At 40.0% G+C, this 20,097-nt stretch overlaps 1 pseudogene; it reads right to left on the bottom strand.

The window, feature by feature from the left end:
* Window positions 1–1,758: 1,758 nt before the first annotated feature.
* On the bottom strand, window positions 1,759–1,858 carry LOC144309263 (U6 spliceosomal RNA; annotated as a pseudogene).
* Window positions 1,859–20,097: the final 18,239 nt, after the last annotated feature.

The raw sequence follows: 20,097 nt of genomic DNA, 5'->3' as shown, positions 1-20,097 counted from the left end.
TTGGGGTTCTTTCTTGGGGAAGACTCGTTTAAAAAAGGTGCTATGAACATTTGTGTATTAGTACTTGCATAGACATACACTATATTCCTCTAGGATAAATACTTAGGAGTGCAATGGCTGCATCATATGATAATTATGTGATTAATATTGTAAGAAACTGCCAAACTGTTTTCCAAAGTAGTCATACCAGTTTTCATTTCCACCAGCATTTGTATGAGCATTTCATCCCCCACAACCTTAACAAGACTTGGTGTGTTCAGTCTTTTTAATTTTAGCCAATCTTACAGATAGTATCTTGCTGTAGTTTTTATTTGCATTTCCCCAATGATTAATGACGTTGAGCATCTTTTCATGTACTTGTTTGACATTTGACTATTTTTTCTGGGAAATGTCTATTCAAAACTTTTGCCCATATATTTATTGAAGTGTCTGTTTCCTTATTGACTTCCGTGAGATTTTCCAAATTCTTCATACACATCCTTTATCAGATATATGATTTTCAGGGGTGCCTGGGTGGCTCTGTTGGTTAAGCATCTGCCTTCGGCTCAGGTCATGATCTCAGGGTCCTGGGATCCAGGCTCACGTTGGGCTCCCTGCTCAGCTGGGAGCCTGCTTGTCTTTCTCCCTCTGCCTTCTGCTCCCTCTGCTTGTACTATCTCTCTCTGTCAAATAAATAAATAAATAAAATCTTTTAAAAAAAAAGATATATGTTTTCAAACTTTCTCTGAGTCAGCGGCTTGTCTTTTCATTTTCTCAACAGTGTCTTTGGAGGAAATGACATTTTTAACTTTGAGGAATCTGGTTTATCGATTTGTTCACTTATGGGCTGTGGTTTTGGTGATCTCATCTATGAAATCTTTATCTAACTCAAGGTAGAATTTTTCAGTTTTTGCTTTTATATTTATGTATATGATACATTTTGAGTTAACTTTTGTATATGGATATATATATATATATATATATATATATATATATGGATTATAGCTTGTTTGCATATATGGATATCCTCTTCTCTGAGCACCATTTGTTGAAAAGACTATCCTTTCTTCACTGAATTGCTTTTATAGCTTTGTTGAAAATCATTTGTCCATATATGAGTGGGTCTATTTCTGGACTCATTTTATTCCTTTGATATTCATTCCTACCTTCACCCCAATACAAATACTGTCTTGATGCTTATAGGTTTGTAATGAGTTTTGAAATCAGGTAATGTTTATTTTCCATCCCTCTTGTTTTCAAAGTTGTTTTTCATAGTCTAAGGCCTTTCATTTCCTCATGAAATTGGTTAATTTCTGTGGTTAATTACTATGCATTATGTCAATTTCTTTCTTTTTTTTTAAAAAAAAGATTTAGTTTTACTTATTCATGAGAGACACACATAGAGAGAGAGGCAGAAACGCAGGCAGAGGGAGAAGTAGGCTCCATGCAGGGAGCCCTATGTGGGACTCGATCTCAGGTCTCCAGGATCACGCCCTGGGCCGAAGGCAGGTGCTAAACCGCTAAGCCACCCAGGGATCCCTGTCAATTTCTTTAAAAAGACATTTTTAGAATTTATACTGGGATTGCACTGAATCTATATATCAGTTTGAGAGAATAGATATCTTAACAATCCTGAGTCTTATAAACCATGAAAATGGTGTATCCCTCTATTATTTAAGTCTTATTTAATTTCTCTGAGCAATGGTTTTTATATTTATTTATTTATTTATTTATTTATTTATTTATTTATTGGTTGTTGTTGTTGTTGTTGTTGTTGTTTTTAATTTGGAGCGCTTCACGAATTTCCCCTTGCTCAGGGGCCATGCTAATCTTCTCTGTATCATTCCAATTTTAGTATATGTGCTGCTGAAGCGAACACCAATGTTTTGTAATGTTAAATGTACAGGCATTGCACATCCATGGACAGATTATTCCTAAGTATCTCATACTTCCTGTTATTCTTATAAACGGCAATATTTTAAAATAAAATCTTCATCTATTTTCTTTTTTAGGTTTTTGTTTAAATTCCAGTTGGTTAGCATGCAATGTAACCTTAGTTTTAGGTGTATAATATAGTGATTCAACACTTCCATACAACACCCAGTTTTCATCACATGTGCACTCCTTAATCCCTATCATCTATTTCACCCATTCCCCTACCTACCTCCCTTCTGGTTGCCGTTTGTTCTGTATAATTAAGAGTATGTTTTTTTGGTTTGTGACTTTCTCATTTTCCTCCTTTACTCATTTGTTTTGTTTCTTAAATTCCACATATGAGTGAAATCATATGGTATCATGTATTTTATATTCGCTGGAGTGTCAGCAGTCAAATGTTCAACAGAAGCTGTTGAGGAATATTTTTGGTTGAAACTACAGGCTACTCTAGACTGGAAAACATACTTGATCCATAACATGCATTGCCTGTATTTCCTTGTTAGTTTTTATCCATTATTGCAAACCTTTTGAAACTAGGGAGAAAAATGTCCCAGAGACAATTTTATAGGTTACCATATCCAGAAAAATCCGTCACTAAAATAGTTACTAAGCTTTGAAATTTATGTGTGTGGCCAGAAATGAATCTGTTGAATTGTGGGAATTTTCTTCTTTACATGCCAGTGAATCCACGTCAATAAATTCCTGCGATCTTGGTGAGAGAGATTAGAGGATGGTGGAAGAGAGGGAGAGAGAAATAGAGCATGTATTTTTTTTTAATTTTTATTTGTTTTTTTATGATAGTCACAGAGAGAGAGAGAGAGAGAGAGGCAGAGACACAGGAGGAGGGAGAAGCAGGCTCCATGCACCGGGAGCCCGACGTGGGATTCGATCCCGGGTCTCCAGGATCGCGCCCTGGGCCAAAGGCAGGCGCCAAACCGCTGCGCCACCCAGGGATCCCTAGAGCATGTATTTTTGTGAATATGTATTTATGTACGTGTATGTTGCTGAAGCTGCTAGAAATCTTTATTGTGGAGGATACTTGAGGTTAATTACTGTGTGCTATGTCAGTTCTATTTAATTTGTAACACATATTGGAACCTAATCAGGGTGAATATTGTATATTCTTCCCCACCTTTATTTACTTGGCCAGCATGGTTATCATGGTGACTCAGTGACTGGTGGTATTAGATGTGGTCTGAGTATCCATTTCTATTCTTGCCTGAGTCACTTGTTACTATGGTTTAAGTCAAATATTGCTTTCCCAATTTTGTCATTCCTTCTAGAATTATTAATTAACGTTTGAGTGCAGGGTCAAGCTTTCCCCTTTTCACCTCTCGATAATGAATTAATTATATAAGTAAGAAATTGTTTTCAATTATATAAGTATAATAGATTCCTATTTTTGCTCAGAGTTTATTACCATTATGTATTTTGATTGCAACTAGTCCCAGAATTGGCCAGAGTTTGCCTGTAAAGGTGATCTCTGTGTCCATTCAACACCTCCCTAAGATTTTTTTGAATGTGTATGTTCTTCTCTGAGCTTGACTATCCCCTCTCTGTAGAAAAGAAGTAATGTTGCCTACCTCAGAGTATTCCTTTGTGAATTTGAAAATAAAAAATAGCAACCAACAACGTATGACATTTAGTAGGCCCTCAGCAATGTTAGCTCCCCATTCCAGTGTTGCAACCTTCATTCTTTTGATTCCTCTAACATTAACATCATAGTATAACTACTGAAGAGAAAACTTGGATATGTACAGCAAGCAGGGTTGAACCCACATTTTCGTGGTGTGAGAGCTTCAGTGTCACCACTGTGTGTGGGAGAGGGCTTTAGACTGGAGCTGGGGAAGAGGCATAGTGTCATTGCATGGCTTCCAGTGACCTGGGTGGTGCAAGACAAGTACATCCTCACCCCTGTCCACTGAATGTCATGTGCTCTTTTTCCCTTTTACTTTTCTCTCTATTCCATATACTGTGGGATTCCCTGCCTCTTCCTTGTGGAACATTAGAGGAGGTGTGGACTCTGAGCCCCAGAACAGGAGGTGATAAAGAGCCAAATGTGATGCCCAGTGTGCTAGATAATTTGGTGGAGCAAGAATGAAGATATCCCAAAACTGGGATACTTTGGGTAAGTCACTAGTCTTCCACCACCTTGTCTATATAACAGGATAACAGTACCAAACCTTTCCCACCACACAGGAACACTCTAGAGTTTAAGTGTAATTCCATGTGGGAAAACAATCTGTATTTATAAGTGGGAGGGAAGGACCAGTGCACTTTTTAAATAATTATATTACTATAGATACCCTAAATACCAAAGAACTCTGCATGGTAGCCATTAAATTAATGCTACATGGATGTCAACTGTTTAAGTCAGGACTTTTCCAAGTGTGGTCCATAGACCACCTCATCAACATTGTCAGGGTGTGCTTGTAAAACTGTAGACTCATAGGCCTACCATAGGTCTTCTGAATCAAAATCAGAGTAGTGGAGTGTAAGATGCCTACATTTTTTAAGTTTCTCCAGTTAGTTGAGATATTCATCCAAGTTTGAAAGCACTGCTGTAGATAAATCAAAGGTCTTAAGATTTTGAATCATTTAACATCTAATTTATTTGTTAATTTCTCTTGCTACTTGGCTTTAAATGTCTGTGTCTTCTTTGAAGTGTCAGGTAGCAGTCCCTTTACTTACATAATATTAAATCAATGATCTAAATGTGAGGCACTGAACTCAGCACTGCGGACATAGTACAGTAAATGACAAGTGGTATTGCCGGAGTTTCATTGTAGTTTGAAAAAACTGGCAATAAGCAGGTAAACACACCAATAAGTGGGGCAATTCCATATGGATGTGTGTGCTTTCATGAAAATGAACACATAGGGATCCCTGGGTGGCGCAGCGGTTTAGCGCCTGCCTTTGGCCCAGGGCACGATCCTGGAGACCCGGGATCGAATCCCACATCAGGCTCCCGGCGCATGGAGCCTGCTTCTCCCTCTGCCTGTGTCTCTGCCTCTCTCTCCTCTCTCTCTCTCTCTCTGTGACTATCATAAAAAAATAAAAATTTAAAAAAAAAATAAAAAAAAAAAGAAAATGAACACATAAATAGAGTAGAAAATGAGGACAGAGATTATTATGGATGGGGTTGTCAGTGAAGCTCTTTCTGAAGTGCATTTGAGCTGAGTCCTGAATGACAAGAAGCCAGGATGTGGCACTAGGTATTCTAGAAGCTGATGATGAGCTTGAGTGGCTGGAGCCTGGCAGACAAAGTGCAGGTGGTAGGAGATTAGGTTGAAGGACACACAGTAGCCACATCATTTGGGCTGTAAGGAGATTGGAGTTGTACTGAGGGTGGATGGTTAAAATGTGATAGTGATTCATGTGCTCACAAGGTGACTCTCCCTCCATGAAGAGAATGGACTGGATAGGAGCAAGATGGCTGTGGAGATAACCATATGGAAAATCTTATAGAAGTCCAGAGGACAGACAAGGATGGATAGTCCCAGTGTTCAGGGGTCTGTGGTGGCCCTAGACAGGGTGTGTTGTAGGTAGGACAGGCAGGACCTGCAGTGGCTGTGGTGGGGGTATGTGAGGATCCTGGATGAGCCCTTAGGTTTTTGTTCAGCCATGTGCAGAAATGGTGGTGCTGTTTCCTGAGGTTGGTTGTTCCAAGTGCTTTTGGGACATTTTCAAGATAATTAGTCAGATATCCAACAGTGATTATAGTGAAAGTAATTTAAAACACCCATCAATGGATGAGTAAGATTCAGTCATATGATTATTAAGCATTATTAAAGACACATGAAAACTTTTGTAAAACTATCAAAACTGTAAAAATCTGAACTTCTAGGTTTTTATTAAAAGTAGATCACTTTTTTGAGCTATTACAGTATGCTGAGTACTGTTTTAAGGATTTTCATATAATAAGTGAATTAATTCACAAAGCAACAATTCATGAGGTAGGGCTGATTGCTTTTTCGATTTTACAGAAGAGGGAACTGACTTATTGAGACAATTTTTCCTTTTTCAAGGTCACATAAAGTCAGCTATCCCAACATTTCTACAGTTACATTTTTAAGATAATGTGATTCCTAACCATCTTTTTAAAAGCCCAAACATGAGGGAATATTTTTTAAAGCTTGTTTCTTCTATGGTCATAATCTTAGTTTTACAGATGAAACAACTAAGTTATTGTAAGGTGAAGTTTTTTTTGGTGAAGAATACTTTTAGTATTCTAAGTCATACACTTTGGAACTGGTAGAACTCTAGGGGTTTGGATTCAGTCTCTCTCCAGAGCTCATACTCCTAACCAGTGTACTTAAGAAGAATAAAAATATATTTCTTGAACTATCTGAACACATGATGGTTGATGTTAGACTAGCACCATATCACTTTGAGTAGAAACTATGCTTCGGTAGGCATTTTGCCAAATACAGAGGTATTTATTTAAGAAAAACAAAAATGTAGTAATTATAAAAACAGGAGGAAAAAGGTAGCAATCATCACAGTTACTATACTAAACTTGGCTGTTAAGATAATTCCTTGGAATTCCAGGGTAATTCTTTTCCCTATAAGGAACTTAAAGTACTTTTACAGATGGGAATCACATTGTTCTATGCCCTAGGCTTCATTGTTTGGGAGGCAGGGCTTTCAGACTATCTTTGGCCGGTGAGGCCAAATGAGGTATGGTGACTTACCCACAGTCATTAAGAGTTAGTAGACTAGGTCTGACACTGGGGCCAGGTCTGTCTTCTGTCTTGCACCCAGTTGCTTGTTCATCAGACATAGCATTAACCTGTTCCTATGTTTAGTAAGACACTTTTCAAGGGCTCAGACAATGTATAATGCTCTGAGGTTACCTACCCCCCAGGTAATATAAGGAAGCAAAAGAAATGGAATATTGATTTTCTTATCCAGTCCCCAACTGTATTGGAAGATTAGAAGGAAAATTTCCTGGAATGATCCAATATGACCTCTTTTATATCTGACTCCTTTCAGTCAACATGTTATGTGTGAGATTTACATTATTGCTATCTATACTGGTAGATTATTCATTCTTACAGATACATAGTATTATACTGTTTGGATATTTCACAATAAATGTATCCAGTATGGGGATTCGGGTATTTTCTAGTCTTTGTCTTATTATAAATTATGGTGCTGTGAATGTCATTCACCAAAAAATGTACATAATCTTTTGTCTAGAGAAATCCTTACATTTCTTTTGGGCCTGTAACTACCATTGACCTAAGAGTGGCATTTCTGAGTCATAAGGTATGTCTTTGTTCAGCTCAGTAAATACTGCCAATTCATTTTTCCAAGTGGTTCTTCTAATTTATATTTCCACCAGCAGTGGGTGAGAGTTCCAGTGCTCTGCCTCCTCTCCGACACTTGTTGTATTTTCCATCTTTTTATTTATTATTCTGGTGGGCATGTGGTAGTATCTTACCGTGGTTTTAATTTTACTTTCTGTTTTAATTATTCTTTAATTAAACTCTCTGTTGCATTGTCTCGCTTAATCTAAAGAATGTTTTTTCTTTTTATTTAAATTTTGATTTTATTTGCTGAAGGTCTATGGACCTTTGCTAGAATTTTCATTCTAGATTTTGCTAATTGTATCTGTATTATGTTGTACTTTATGTGCCTCTAATCCTTCCTATTTCCTATAAATTGGCTATTACAGTTAGAGGCTTGATCTAACTCAGTTTTTGGCAAGAGTACTTCAATGTGGTGGGTCACATACTTCCTATAGTGTTATACCAGGAGGTTCAATGTGTCTGATTGTCTCACCTATGTAGATATTGATCACTAGGTTTAGGTGTTGTTAGCTTGATCTATCCATTATAAAATTTCTCATATGCTTTTCACCTGAAGTTTTTGCAGCCTCTGAAGACCATTACTTAGATCTGCATTCCATTAAAAGTTTAAAAAATGATGATGATCTAATTTTGACAGATAAAAAATGGCTATTTTTGAAGATTTTGATAGGAAGAAATTGTTGTCCAAAAATTGTGGTTTGGGTGAACTCTTCCTCTTTTCTGTGGTCTGCTATCATTGGATAAAATAGAGATCCTCTTTTCCTTGAAGCCTTGGTAGGACTTGTTATACTTTTGGCTATAGTCCACACGTGGGTTTATGTATGATTATCAATTTCTGACCATTTCAATTTCTTCTTGAATGGATTACCAAGGGGAACTTTCATGATATATGTATGATTCTCACTCTACTCTTGGAATTTAGAGCCTTCATTACAACCGTCTCCATGACATGAGCCTCCACTGCAATCACAATGTTAAGGAATTGAGAGGCTACTACTATAACTGGGTATATGGGCCACATGGAAAGCCATATATCTTCAGAAGTTTGCTTGGTCAGTATGAAATCAGAACAAAGGGTTTTTATTCACTTTGAGAATAAAGGAAGGTGCCTTGAAACACTTCATCCTGTATAGGGATAGCCTTGCTAAGGAAATACTTTCTTTGGGCACACATAGATAGGACTCCTTCCTAGGCAGCAGATATGCATTTCAATCCTTGGCCTTGGTCACTATCTCATTCCAGTGTAGCTGGGTGGACAAATATGTCCAATCCTGGGGTTAATTAAGAAGAATCACCTTGCCTGCTGATCTAAACCACTCTCTTCAATATCAGCTTTATAAGGAATAGAGCTGATGTATTGCACTCCTTATTTTTTGTCATACTTTTGGTTGTTTCAGAGCTCATATGTGGAGAAGCAGTATATTTTGGGCACCCCTTAATTACTCAAGTATTTAGGAACAAGATCTTAGGAGTAGTAGAGGAGCTGATAAGACACAGACAAGGGGAGAAGAGTTATGAGCTCATTAAGACACAGAGGGACAGAGCAGAACATACGCTCTCTGAGCAGGATTAATACCATGAGTTTCAAACAAAGAGAGGGCCTGGGCTATGTGACCTCTGTTTCTTCTTCCATATTCACTAATAAGGTAACCAGGTAAGTTATTCCTGCAAAAGAGAAAGAACAAGGCTATAGAGGGGCTGGAAGTATATTGGTCATGAATGTCTCTCCATTTGTAAAAAATATCAGGAATGGTGGACAAGAGTTTCCTGGGATAAGCCAATGTATGGTTCAATTGACTAGGTTTTTGCCTAATAAATGATTATATTATTCTAGGCCTGCTTCCCTGAAATATCTCTAAGACTTCTTAAATGACATTTTTTGTCTATATCATTAATTTGCATTATAGATAGTATCCTAGTTTTCTGCTACAGATGGATAACTGTTTAGCATGGCCTTGATTTTGCATGCTAAGTGTCCAAGGCCTAGCTCATCTCCAAGAACCCTAGGATACTACCTGGGACTCTGTGTAATGACTCCCATCTTGCCTCTAAAACAAAGAAAAATCCTCACAACAGGGGCATTCTTGGTTCCATCAATGTGGGCAGAGTTCTACCAATTGCCCTGGTCTCACTTCAGTGCCTCTAATTACTATGCTTTCTCACGTGGTCGCCTGATATACCACGCTGTTCTGCTTTCAGTGAGAGTCCAGAGGGTGAATGAGTGTGCAGAGGCATTTCTGGTGTGGAAGACAAGCCTACTTGTTGTGGTCGCTATAGATAATTGAGGCCAATGTGGTGATTGTGAGACAGGTGTGTTTTGGCTAGGATTGCAGGATTCAGCCTTCAGGTGTTTGAGATTCAGCTGAGAGTGTGGGTCCCTGTGGTGGGGGCTGGTCCACCTTGGTGTGTGGGGAGACAAAAGGATACATATCCAAATCTCCTCTTTCCCCATGTAGGGCTTGGTGCCCTGGCTGTGTCATAGGTAAAACCATTGTGGTCTTGCCCAGCCCCAGTGGGTGTGGTCCTGCACCAGGGGTGTCCTAGAGCTGCTTTCCTTGAAAGGCAGGGGCAAGAGAAAGAAAGGTAACGACTCTCTCTGAGGCCCAGCTTCCTCCTCTGTACAGTGGGGGTAATAATGCTTAACCACAGGATCACTGAGAACATTTAGTGATATACATGAATAAACCTATTGCCCAGTGGTTACTGCAGAATCATGAATGCCTGTATGAATTCAGGCCACTTCTTACTCCTTTTCAATTTTGCTTAAGGGATAGATGAAGAAAAGACGTTAAGGCCCTGGTGAGAAGCCCATTAAAACGTGTAGTTATTATGATCGCGAGCCAATTGTATCAAAGTTGTTGATACAATTGATTAACCTAGTGCCTAGCATGATTCTGGGCACATAGTTACACCAGTAAAACAGTGATTACACATCAGTCACTGTGCAGCTCTTCTGGCCAGTAACTCATCTAATATCAGGTGCCTGAAGGAAGCAAGTTTTGAGGATCTGTGTCCTGATGGCTGCTGAAGCTTCTAGTCCAGATTCAAGGACAGTATTCCTTAAGAGAACCCCAACACTTTACTTCCCTGGGAGGATCTGATTCCTGGCTCAAGTAAGTTTATGGATCAGATAAAATCATGTTGTGGAATAACTCCTGTGAGGTTCACAAACTAGTCTAAACATAGAGAAGCTACTTTGATCTCATTATGAGAAAGAGGATTTGAGGATAGAATTTCATTCCATCAGCAGCTACAAGCCGTGTAGTAGCCCTGAGTCCCATTTTAGAGATGATTTATTTGACTGAAAGCAGTGAATTATCTAGATTGAGGAAGGATCTTTATATTTAATATGAATGTACAATAAATTTACATATATTTTTCTGATGATAAATTGATGTTGCAATAGGTAGTAATGATTATTTCTATTTAGTTATATGTAGTGTGGACCAATTTAATAAGATGGTGTATATCTGTTAATATGAAAAGAACATACTACTGAGACTTGTTCTCCTGATTTATTTAATTTCATGAGAGACTTAGAAAAATGAAAATGTATTTCAAATGTTTCTTTGGGATCTAATTGCCATCCAATATACTGTGCATATTTAAAGTATTGAAGCAAATGGTGGGTATTTGTCGTTTCTAATGGCTGAGGAATATTCCATTGAATACATAAACCACATCTTTATCCATTCATCTTCCGATGGACACCGAGGCTCCTTCCACAGTTTGGCTATTGTGGACATTGCTGCTATAAACATTGGGGTGCAGGTGTCCCGGCGTTTCATTGCATCTGTATCTTTGGGGTAAATCCCCAACAGTGCAATTGCTGGGTCGTAGGGCAGGTCTATTTTTAAGTCTTTGAGGAAACTCCACACAGTTTTCCAGAGTGGCTGCACCAGTTCACATACCACCAACAGTGGAAGAGGGTTCCCCTTTCTCCGCATCCTCTCCAACATTTGTGGTTTCCTGCCTTGGTAATTTTCCCCATTCTCACTGGTGTGAGGTGGTATCTCATTGTGGTTTTGATTTGTATTTCCCTGATGGCAAGTGATGCAGAGCATTTTCTCATATGCATGTTGGCCATGTCTATGTCATCCTCTGTGAGATTTCTGTTCATGTCTTTTGCCCATTTCATGATTGGATTGTTTGTTTCTTTGGTGTTGAGTTTAAGAAGTTCTTTATAGATCTTGGAAACTAGCCCTTTATCTGATGCATCATTTGCAAATATCTTCTCCCATTCTGTAGGTTGTCTTTGAGTTTTGTTGACTGTATCCTTTGCTGTGCAAAAGCTTCTTATCTTGATGAAGTCTCAATAGTTCATTTTTGCTTTTGTTTCTTTTGCCTTCGTGGATGTATCTTGCAAGAAGTTAATATGGCCGAGTTCAAAAAGGGTGTTGCCTGTGTTCTTCTCTAGGATTTTGATGGAATCTTGTCTCACATTTAGATCCCTCATCCATTTTGAGTTTATCTTTGTGTATGGTGAAAGAGAGTGGTCTAGTTTCATTCTTCTGCATGTGGATGTCCAATTTTCCCAGCACCATTTATTGAAGAGACTGTCTTTCTTCCAATGGATAGTCTTTCCTCCTTTATCGAATATTAGTTGCCCATAAAGTTCATGGTCCACTTCTGGATTCTCTATTCTGTTCCACTGATCTATGTGTCTGTTTTTGTGCCAGTACCACACTGTCTTGATGACCACAGCTTTGTAGTACAACCTGAAATCTGGCATTGGGATGCCCCCAGATATGGTTTTCTTTTTTAAAATTCCCCTGGCTATTCGGGGTCTTTTCTGATTCCACACAAATCTTAAAATTATTTGTTCTAACTCTCTGAAGAAAGTCCATGGTATTTTGATAGGGATTGCATTAAACGTGTATATTGCCCTGGGTAACATTGACATTTTCACAATATTAATTCTGCCAATCCATGAGCATGGAATATTTTTCCATCTCTTTGTGTCTTCCTCAATTTCTTTCAGAAGTGTTCTATAGTTTTGAGGGTATAGATCCCTCACCTCTTTGGTTAGGTAGATTCCTAGGTATCTTATGCTTTTGGGTGCAATTGTAAATGGGATGGACTCCTTAATTTCTCTTTCTTCAGTCTCATTGTTAGTGTATAGAAATGCCACTGACTTCTGGGCATTGATTTTGTCTCCTGCCACGCTGCCGAATTGCTGTATGAGTTCTAGCAATCTTGGGGTGGAGACTTTTGGGTTTTCTATGTAGAGTATCATGTCATCAGCGAAGAGGGAGGGTTTGACTTCTTCTTTGCCAATTTGAATGCCTTTAATGTCTTTTTGTTGTCTGATTGCTGAAGCTAGGACTTCCAGTACTATGTTGAATAGCAGTGGTGAGAGTGGACATCCCTGTCTTGTTCCTGATCTTAGGGGAAAGGCTCCCAGTGCTTCCCCATTGAGAATGATATTTGCTGTGGGCTTTTCATAGATGGCTTTTAAGAGGTCGAGGAATGTTCCCTCTATCCCTACACTCTGAAGAGTTTTGATCAGGAATGGATGCTGTATTTTGTCAAGTGCTTTCTCTGCATCCAATAAGAGGATCATATGGTTCTTGGTTTTTCTCTTGCTGATATGATGAATCACATTTATTGTTTTACGGGTGTTGAACCAGCCTTGTGTCCCAGGGATAAATACTACTTAGTCATGGTGAATAATTTTCTTAATGTACTGTTGGATCCTATTGGCCAGTATCTTGTTGAGAATTTTTGCATCCATGTTCATCAGGGATATTGGTTTGTAATTCTCCTTTTTCGTGGGGTCTTCGTCTGGTTTTGGAATTAAGGTGCTGCTGGCTTCATAGAACGAATTTGGAAGTACTCCATCTCTTTCTATCTTTCCAAACAGCTTTAGGAGAATAGGTATGGTTTCTTCTTTAAACGTTTGATAAAATTCCCCTGGGAAGCCATCTGGCCCTGGACTCTTTTGTCTTGGGAGGTTTTTGATGACTGCTTCAATTTCCTCCCTGGTTATTGGCCTGTTAAGGTTTTCTATTTCTTCCTGTTCCAGTTTTGGTAGTTTGTGGCTTTCCAGGAATGCGTCCATTTCTTCTAGATTGCCTAATTTATAGGCGTATAGCTGTTCATAATATGTTTTTAAAATCGTTTGTATTTCCTTGGTGTTGGTAGTGACCTCTCTTTTCTCATTCATGATTTTATTAATTTGAGTCTTCTCTCTCTTCTTTTTAATAAGGCTGGCTAATGGTTTATCTATCTTATTAATTCTTTCAAAGAACCAACTCCTGGTTCTGTTGATCTGTTCCACAGTTCTTCTGGTCTCGATTTCGTTGAGTTCTGCTCGAATCTTTATTAACTCCCTTCTTCTCTTGGATGTAGGATCTATTTGCTGTTTTTTCTCTAGCTCTTTTATGTGTAAGGTTAGCTTTTGTATTTGAGTTCTTTCCTGTTTTTGAATGGATGCTTGTATTGCGATGTATTTCCCCCTTAGGACTGCTTTTGCTGCCTCCCAAAGATTTTGAACGGTTGTATCTTCATTCTCATTAGTTTCCATGAATCTTTTTAATTCTTCCTTAATTTCCTGGTTGACCCTTTTATCTTTTAGCAGGATGGTCCTTAACCTCCACGTGTTTGAGGTCCTTCCAAACTTCTTGTTGTGATTTAGTTCTAATTTCAAGGCATTATGGTCTGAGAATATGCAGGGGACAATCCCAATCTTTTGGTATCGGTTCAGACCCGATTTGTGACCCAATATGTGGTCTATTCTGGAGAAAGTTCCATGTGCGCTTGAGAAGAATGTGTATTCAGTTGAGTTTGGATGTAAAGTTCTGTAGATATCTGTGAAATCCATCTGGTCCAGTGTATCATTTAAAGCTCTCGTTTCTTTGGAGATGTTGTGCTTAGAAGACCTATTGAGTATAGAAAGAGCTAGATTGAAGTCACCAAGTATAAGTGTATTATTATCTAAGTATTTCTTCACTTTGGTTAATAATTGATTTATATATTTGGCTGCTCCCACATTCGGGGCATATATATTGAGGATTGTTAAGTCCTCTTGTTGAATAGATGCTTTAAGTATGATATAGTGTCCCTCTTCATCTCTCACTGCAGTCTTTGGGGTAAATTTTAGTTTATCTGATATAAGGATGGCTACCCCTGCTTTCTTTTGAGGACCATTCGAATGGCAAATGGTTCTCCACCTTTTATTTTCAGGCTGTAGGTGTCCTTCTGTCTAAAATGAGTCTCTTGTAGACAGCAAATAGATGGGTCCTGCTTTTTTATCCAGTCTGAAACCCTGCGCCTTTTGATGGGGTCATTAAGCCCGTTCACATTCAGAGTTACTATTGAGAGATATGAGTTTAGTGTCATCATGATATCTATTCAGTCCTTGTTTTTGTGGATTGTTCCACTGAACTTCTTCTTAAAGGGGAATTTTAAGAGTCCCCCTTAAAATTTCTTGCAGAGCTGGTTTGGAGGTCACATATTCTTTTAGTTGCTGCCTGTCTTGGAAGCTCTTTATCTCTCCTTCCATTTTGAATGAGAGCCTTGCTGGATAAAGTATTCTTAACCAAGAATGCATGTTTTTCTCATTTAGGACCCTGAATATATCCTGCCAGCCCTTTCTGGCCTGCCAGGTCTCTGTGGAGAGGTCTGCTGTTACCCTAATACTCCTCCCCATAAAAGTCAGGGATTTCTTGTCTCTTGCTGCTTTAAGGATCTTCTCTTTATCTTTGGAATTTGCAAGCTTCACTATTAAATGTCGAGGTGTTGAACGGTTTTTATTGATTTTAGGGGGGGATCTCTCTATTTCCTGGATCTGAATGCCTGTTTCCCTTCCCAGGTTAGGAAAGTTTTCAGCTAGAATTTGTTCAAATACATATTCTGGCCCTCTGGCCCTTTCGGCGCCCTCGGGAACCCCAATTAAACGTAGGTTTTTCTTTCTCAGGCTGTCGTTTATTTCCCTTAATCTATCTTCATGGTCTTTTAATTGTTTGTCTCTTTTTCCTCAGTTTCCCTCTTTGCTATCAACTTGTCTTCTATGTCACTCACTCGTTCTTCCACCTCGTTAACCCTCATCGTTAGGACTTCTAGTTTGGATTGCATCTCATTCAATTGATTTTTAATTTCTGCCTGATTAGCTCTAAATTCTGCAGTCATGAAGTCTCTTGAGTCCTTTATGTTTTTTTCTAGAGCCACCAGTAGCTGTATAATAGTGCTTCTGAATTGGCTTTCTGACATTGAATTGTAATCCAGATTTTGTAACTCTGTGGGAGAGAGGACTGTTTCTGATTCTTTCTTTTGAGGTGAGGTTTTCCTTCTAGTCGTTTTGCTCAGTGCAGAGTGGCCAAAAGCAAGTTGTATTGGGAAAAAGAGAAAAAGAGAGGAGAGAAAGAAGGAAAGAAAAGAGAAAAAAACGAAGAAAAAAAAAACGAAAAAAAAAAAGAAGAAAAAGAGAAAGAAAAAGAAAGGAGAAAAAAAAGGGGGTGGGGGAAGGAAACAAATCAAAAAGCAAAACAAAACAAAACAAAACAAACAAACAAACAAAAAAAGAACCACGGGGGAGTATCTTCTGATTCTGTGTACTTTAAGTCCCTTGGCTTCTCCTGGAAGTTGTCCGTCTAGCTGGTGTTCTGGGGGAGGGGCCTGTTGTGCTGATTTTCAGGTGTTAGCAGTTGGGGGAGCTGCTGTGCCCCCTGCCTGGTGTAGGGCTCAGTGGGGGTTGTTTACCCCGTGAGGCCACAGGAGGAACAGCCCCAGTGGCGGGGCAGCTCTGGAAACCTGGATTCAGCTCCGGCAGGAACTCCGGAGCTCTCCGCCTGCAGGGCCTGGAGGCTCCGGGGCGGGGCCGCTGATCTGCTCAGCTCGGGGGCAGGAGCGTCCTTGCGGTCCTGGGCCCTCCCGGCCTCTGCCTGTCCCGGGGGAGGCCGGATCCTGGGCTGTGTCCCGGCGCTCTGTGCTCCGGAGCCTGCGCTGTTGGATTCGCGCTCCCGGGCTGCGCAACCCCCTCCGCGGAGCTGCTGCCCGAGCCCCTCCAAGCTGCTCCTGGAACCGCGCAGGCCCCTCCGCACGGAGCCTCTTCCTCTGCCCGAGCCCCTCCGAGCTGCTCCCGGGGCCGCGCAGCCCCCTCCCCGGAGCCGCCGCCCGAGCCCCTCCAGCTGCTCCGGGTCCCGCCGGGTCCCGCCGTGCGCGCTGCAGCCCTTGGGGAGCTCGGCGCACTCTCCTGGGCACGCAGTTGCTCTGTTACTGTCCCGGGGAGCCCGAGGGCACCCCCGCCCTCCTGGGTCCTGCTCCAACTCCCTGAGAGCCCCTTTCCGCCCGGGAAGGTCGGTGCAGCTCCTGTGTCTCCGGGACGGGGCTCTCCTGTCCTGGGGACACTCGCCCCGGCCTCAGCCCGGCTCCTCGCGGGGCCCCTCCCCCTTGGAGGCCTTTGTTTCTTTACTTCTTTTTCCCCGACTTCCTACCTTGATAGATGCGCGAACTCTTCTCACTGTAGCATTCCAGCTGCTCTCTCTTTAAATCTCAGGCGGAATTGATAGATTTTCAGGATAATTTGAAGGTTTTCTAGGTAATTTAGTGGAGACAGGTGATTTGGAGACCCTACTCTTCCGCCATCTTGCTCCTCCCCCCTCTGTTCATGTCTTTTGCCCATTTCATGATTGGATTGTTTGTTTCTTTGGTGTAGAGTTGAATAAGTTCTTTATATATCTTGGAAATTAGCCCTTGATCTGATACGTCATTTTCAAATATCTTCTATTCTGTAGGTTGTCTTTTAGTTTTGTTGACTGTATCCTTTGCTGTGCAAAAGCTTCTTATCTTGATGAAGTCCCAATAGTTAATTTTTGCTTTTGTTTCTTTTGCCTTCGTGGATATATCTTGCAAGAAGTTACTGTGGCCAAGTTCAAAAAGGGTGTTGCCTCTGTTCTCCTCTAGGATTTTGATGGAATCTTGTCAAACATTTAGATCCCTCATCCATTTTGAGTTTATCTTTGTGTATGGTGAAAGAGAGTGGTCTAGTTTCATTCTTCTGCATGTGGATGTCCAATTTTCCCAGCACCATTTATTGAAGAGACTGTCTTTCTTCCAATGGATAGTCTTTCCTCCTTTATAAATATTAGTTGACCATAAAGTACAGGGTCCACTTCTGGATTTTCTATTCTGTTCCACTGATCTATGTGTCTGTTTTTGTGCCAGTACCACACTGTCTTGATGACCACAGCTTTGTAGTACAACCTGAAATCTGGCATTGTGATGCCCCCAGCTATGGTTTTCTTTTTTAACATTCCCCTGGCTATTCGGGGTCTTTTCTGATTCCACACAAATCTTAAAATTATTTGTTCTAACTCTCTGAAGAAAGTCCATGGTATTTTGATAGGGATTGCATTAAACGTGTAAATTGCCCTGGGTAACATTGACATTTCCACAATATTAATTCTGCCAATCCATGAGCATGGAATATTTTTCCATCTCTTTGTGTCTTCCTCAATTTCTTTCAGGAGTGTCCTATACTTTTTAGGGTATAGATCCTTTACCTCTTTGGTTAGGTTGATTCCTAGGTATCTTATGCTTTTGGGTGCAATTGTAAATGGGATTGACTCCTTAATTTCTCTTTCTTCAGTCTCATTGTTAGTGTATAGAAATGCCACTGATTTCTGGGCATTGATTTTGTATCCTGCCATGCTACCAAATTGCTGTATGAGTTCTAGCAATCATGGGGTGGAGGCTTTTGGGTTTTCTATGTAGAGTATCATGTCATTGGCGAAGAGGGAGAGTTTGACTTCTTCTTTGCCAATTTGAATGCCTTTAATGTCTTTTTGCTGTCTGATTGCTGAAGCTAGGATTTCCAGTACTTTGTTGAATAGCAGTGGTGAGAGTGGACATCCCTGTCTTGTTCCTGATCTTAGGGGAAAGGCTCCCAGTGCTTCCCCATTGAGAATGATATTTGCTGTGGGCTTTTCGTAGATGACTTTTAAGATGTTGAGGAATGTTCCCTCTATCCCTACACTCTGAAGAGTTTTGATCAGGAATGGATGCTGTATTTTGTCAAATGCTTTCTCTGCATCTAATGAGAGGATCATATGGTTCTTGGTTTTTCTCTTGCTGTTATGATGAATCACATTGATTGTTTTACGAGTGTTGAACCAGCCTTGTGTCCCGGGGATAAATCCTACTTGGGCATGGTGAATAATTTTCTTAATGTACTCTCGGATCCTCTTGGCTAGTATCTTGTTGAGAATTTTTGCATCCATGTTCATCAGGGATATTGGTCTGTAATTCTCCTTTTTGGTGGGGTCTTTGTCTGGTTTTGGAATTAAGGTGATGCTGGCCTCATAGAACGAATTTGGAAGTACTCCATCTCTTTCTATCTTTCCAAACAGCTTTAGGAGAATAGGTATGGTTTCTTCTTTAAAAGTTTGACAGGATCCCCCTGGGAAGCCATCTGGCCCTGGACTTTGTGTCTTGGGAGGTTTTTGATGACTGCTTCAATTTCCTCCCTGGTTATTGGCCTGTTCAGGTTTTCTATTTCCTCCTGTTCCAGTTTGGTAGTTTGTGGCTTTCCAGGAATGCGTCCATTTCTTCTAGATTGCCTAATTTATTGGCGTATAGCTGTTCATAATATGTTTTTAAAATCGTTTGTATTTCTTTGGTGTTGGTAGTGACCTCTCCGTTCTCATTCATGGTTTTATTAAGTCTTCTCTCTCTTCTTTTTAATAAGGTTGGTGAATGGCTTATCTATCTTCTTAATTCTTTCAAAGAACCAACTCCTGGTTTTGTTGATCTGTTCTACAGTTCTTCTGGTCTCGATTTCATTGAGTTCTGCTCGAATCTTTATTAACTCTCTTCTTCTGCTGGGTGTAGGATCTATTTGCTGGTTTTTCTCTAGCTCCTTTAGGTGTAAGGTTAGCTTTTGTATTTGAGTTATTTCCAGTTTTTGAATGGATGCTTGTATTGCAATGTGTTTCCCCCTCAGGACTGCTTTTGCTGCATCCCAAAGATTTTGAACGGTTGTATCTTCATTCTCATTAGTTTCCATGAATCTTTTTAATTCTTCCTTAATTTCCTGGTTGACCCTTTCATCTTTTAGCAGGAAGGTTCTTAACCTCCACGTGTTTGAGGTCCTTCCAAACTTCTTGTTGTGATTTAGTTCTCATTTCAAGGCATTATGGTCTGAGAATATGCAGGGGACGATCCCAATCTTTTGGTGTCGGTTGAGACCCGATTTGTGACCCAGTATGTGGTCTATTCTGGAGAAAGTTCCATGTGCGCTTGAGAAGAATGTGTATTCAGTTGAGTTTGGATGTAAAGTTCTGTAGATATCTGTGAAATCCATCTAGTCCAGTGTATCATTTAAAGCTCTCATTTCTTTGGAGATGTGCTTAGAAGACCTATCAAGTATAGAAAGAGCTAGATTGAAGTCACCAAGTATAAGTGTATTATTCCCTAAGTATTTCTTCACTTTGGTTATTAATTGGTTTAAATATTTGGCAGCTCTCACATTCGGGGCATATATATTGAGGATTGTTAAGTCCTCTTGTTGGATAGATCCTTTAAGTATGAGATAGTGTCCCTCTTCATCTCCTACTACAGTCTTCGAGGTAAATTTTAGTTTATCTGATATAAGGATGGCTACCCCTGCCTTCTTCTGAGGACCATTTGAATGGTAAATGGTTCTCCGACCTTTTATTTTCAGGCTGTAGGTGTCCTTCTGTCTAAAAGGAGTCTCTTATAGACAGCTAATAGATGGGTCCTGCTTTTTTTATCCAGTCTGATACCCTGTGCCTTTTGATGGGGTCATTAAGCCCGTTCACTTTCAGAGTTACTGTTGAAAAGTATAAGTTTAGTGTCATCATGATATCTATTCAGTCCTTGTTTTTGTGGATTGTTCCACTGAAGTTCT

Source organism: Canis aureus, chromosome X, assembly GCF_053574225.1.
Source record: "Canis aureus isolate CA01 chromosome X, VMU_Caureus_v.1.0, whole genome shotgun sequence".
In the NCBI taxonomy this organism is placed as follows: Eukaryota; Metazoa; Chordata; class Mammalia; order Carnivora; family Canidae; genus Canis; species Canis aureus.
This window is presented reverse-complemented; position numbering and strand designations above follow the sequence as displayed.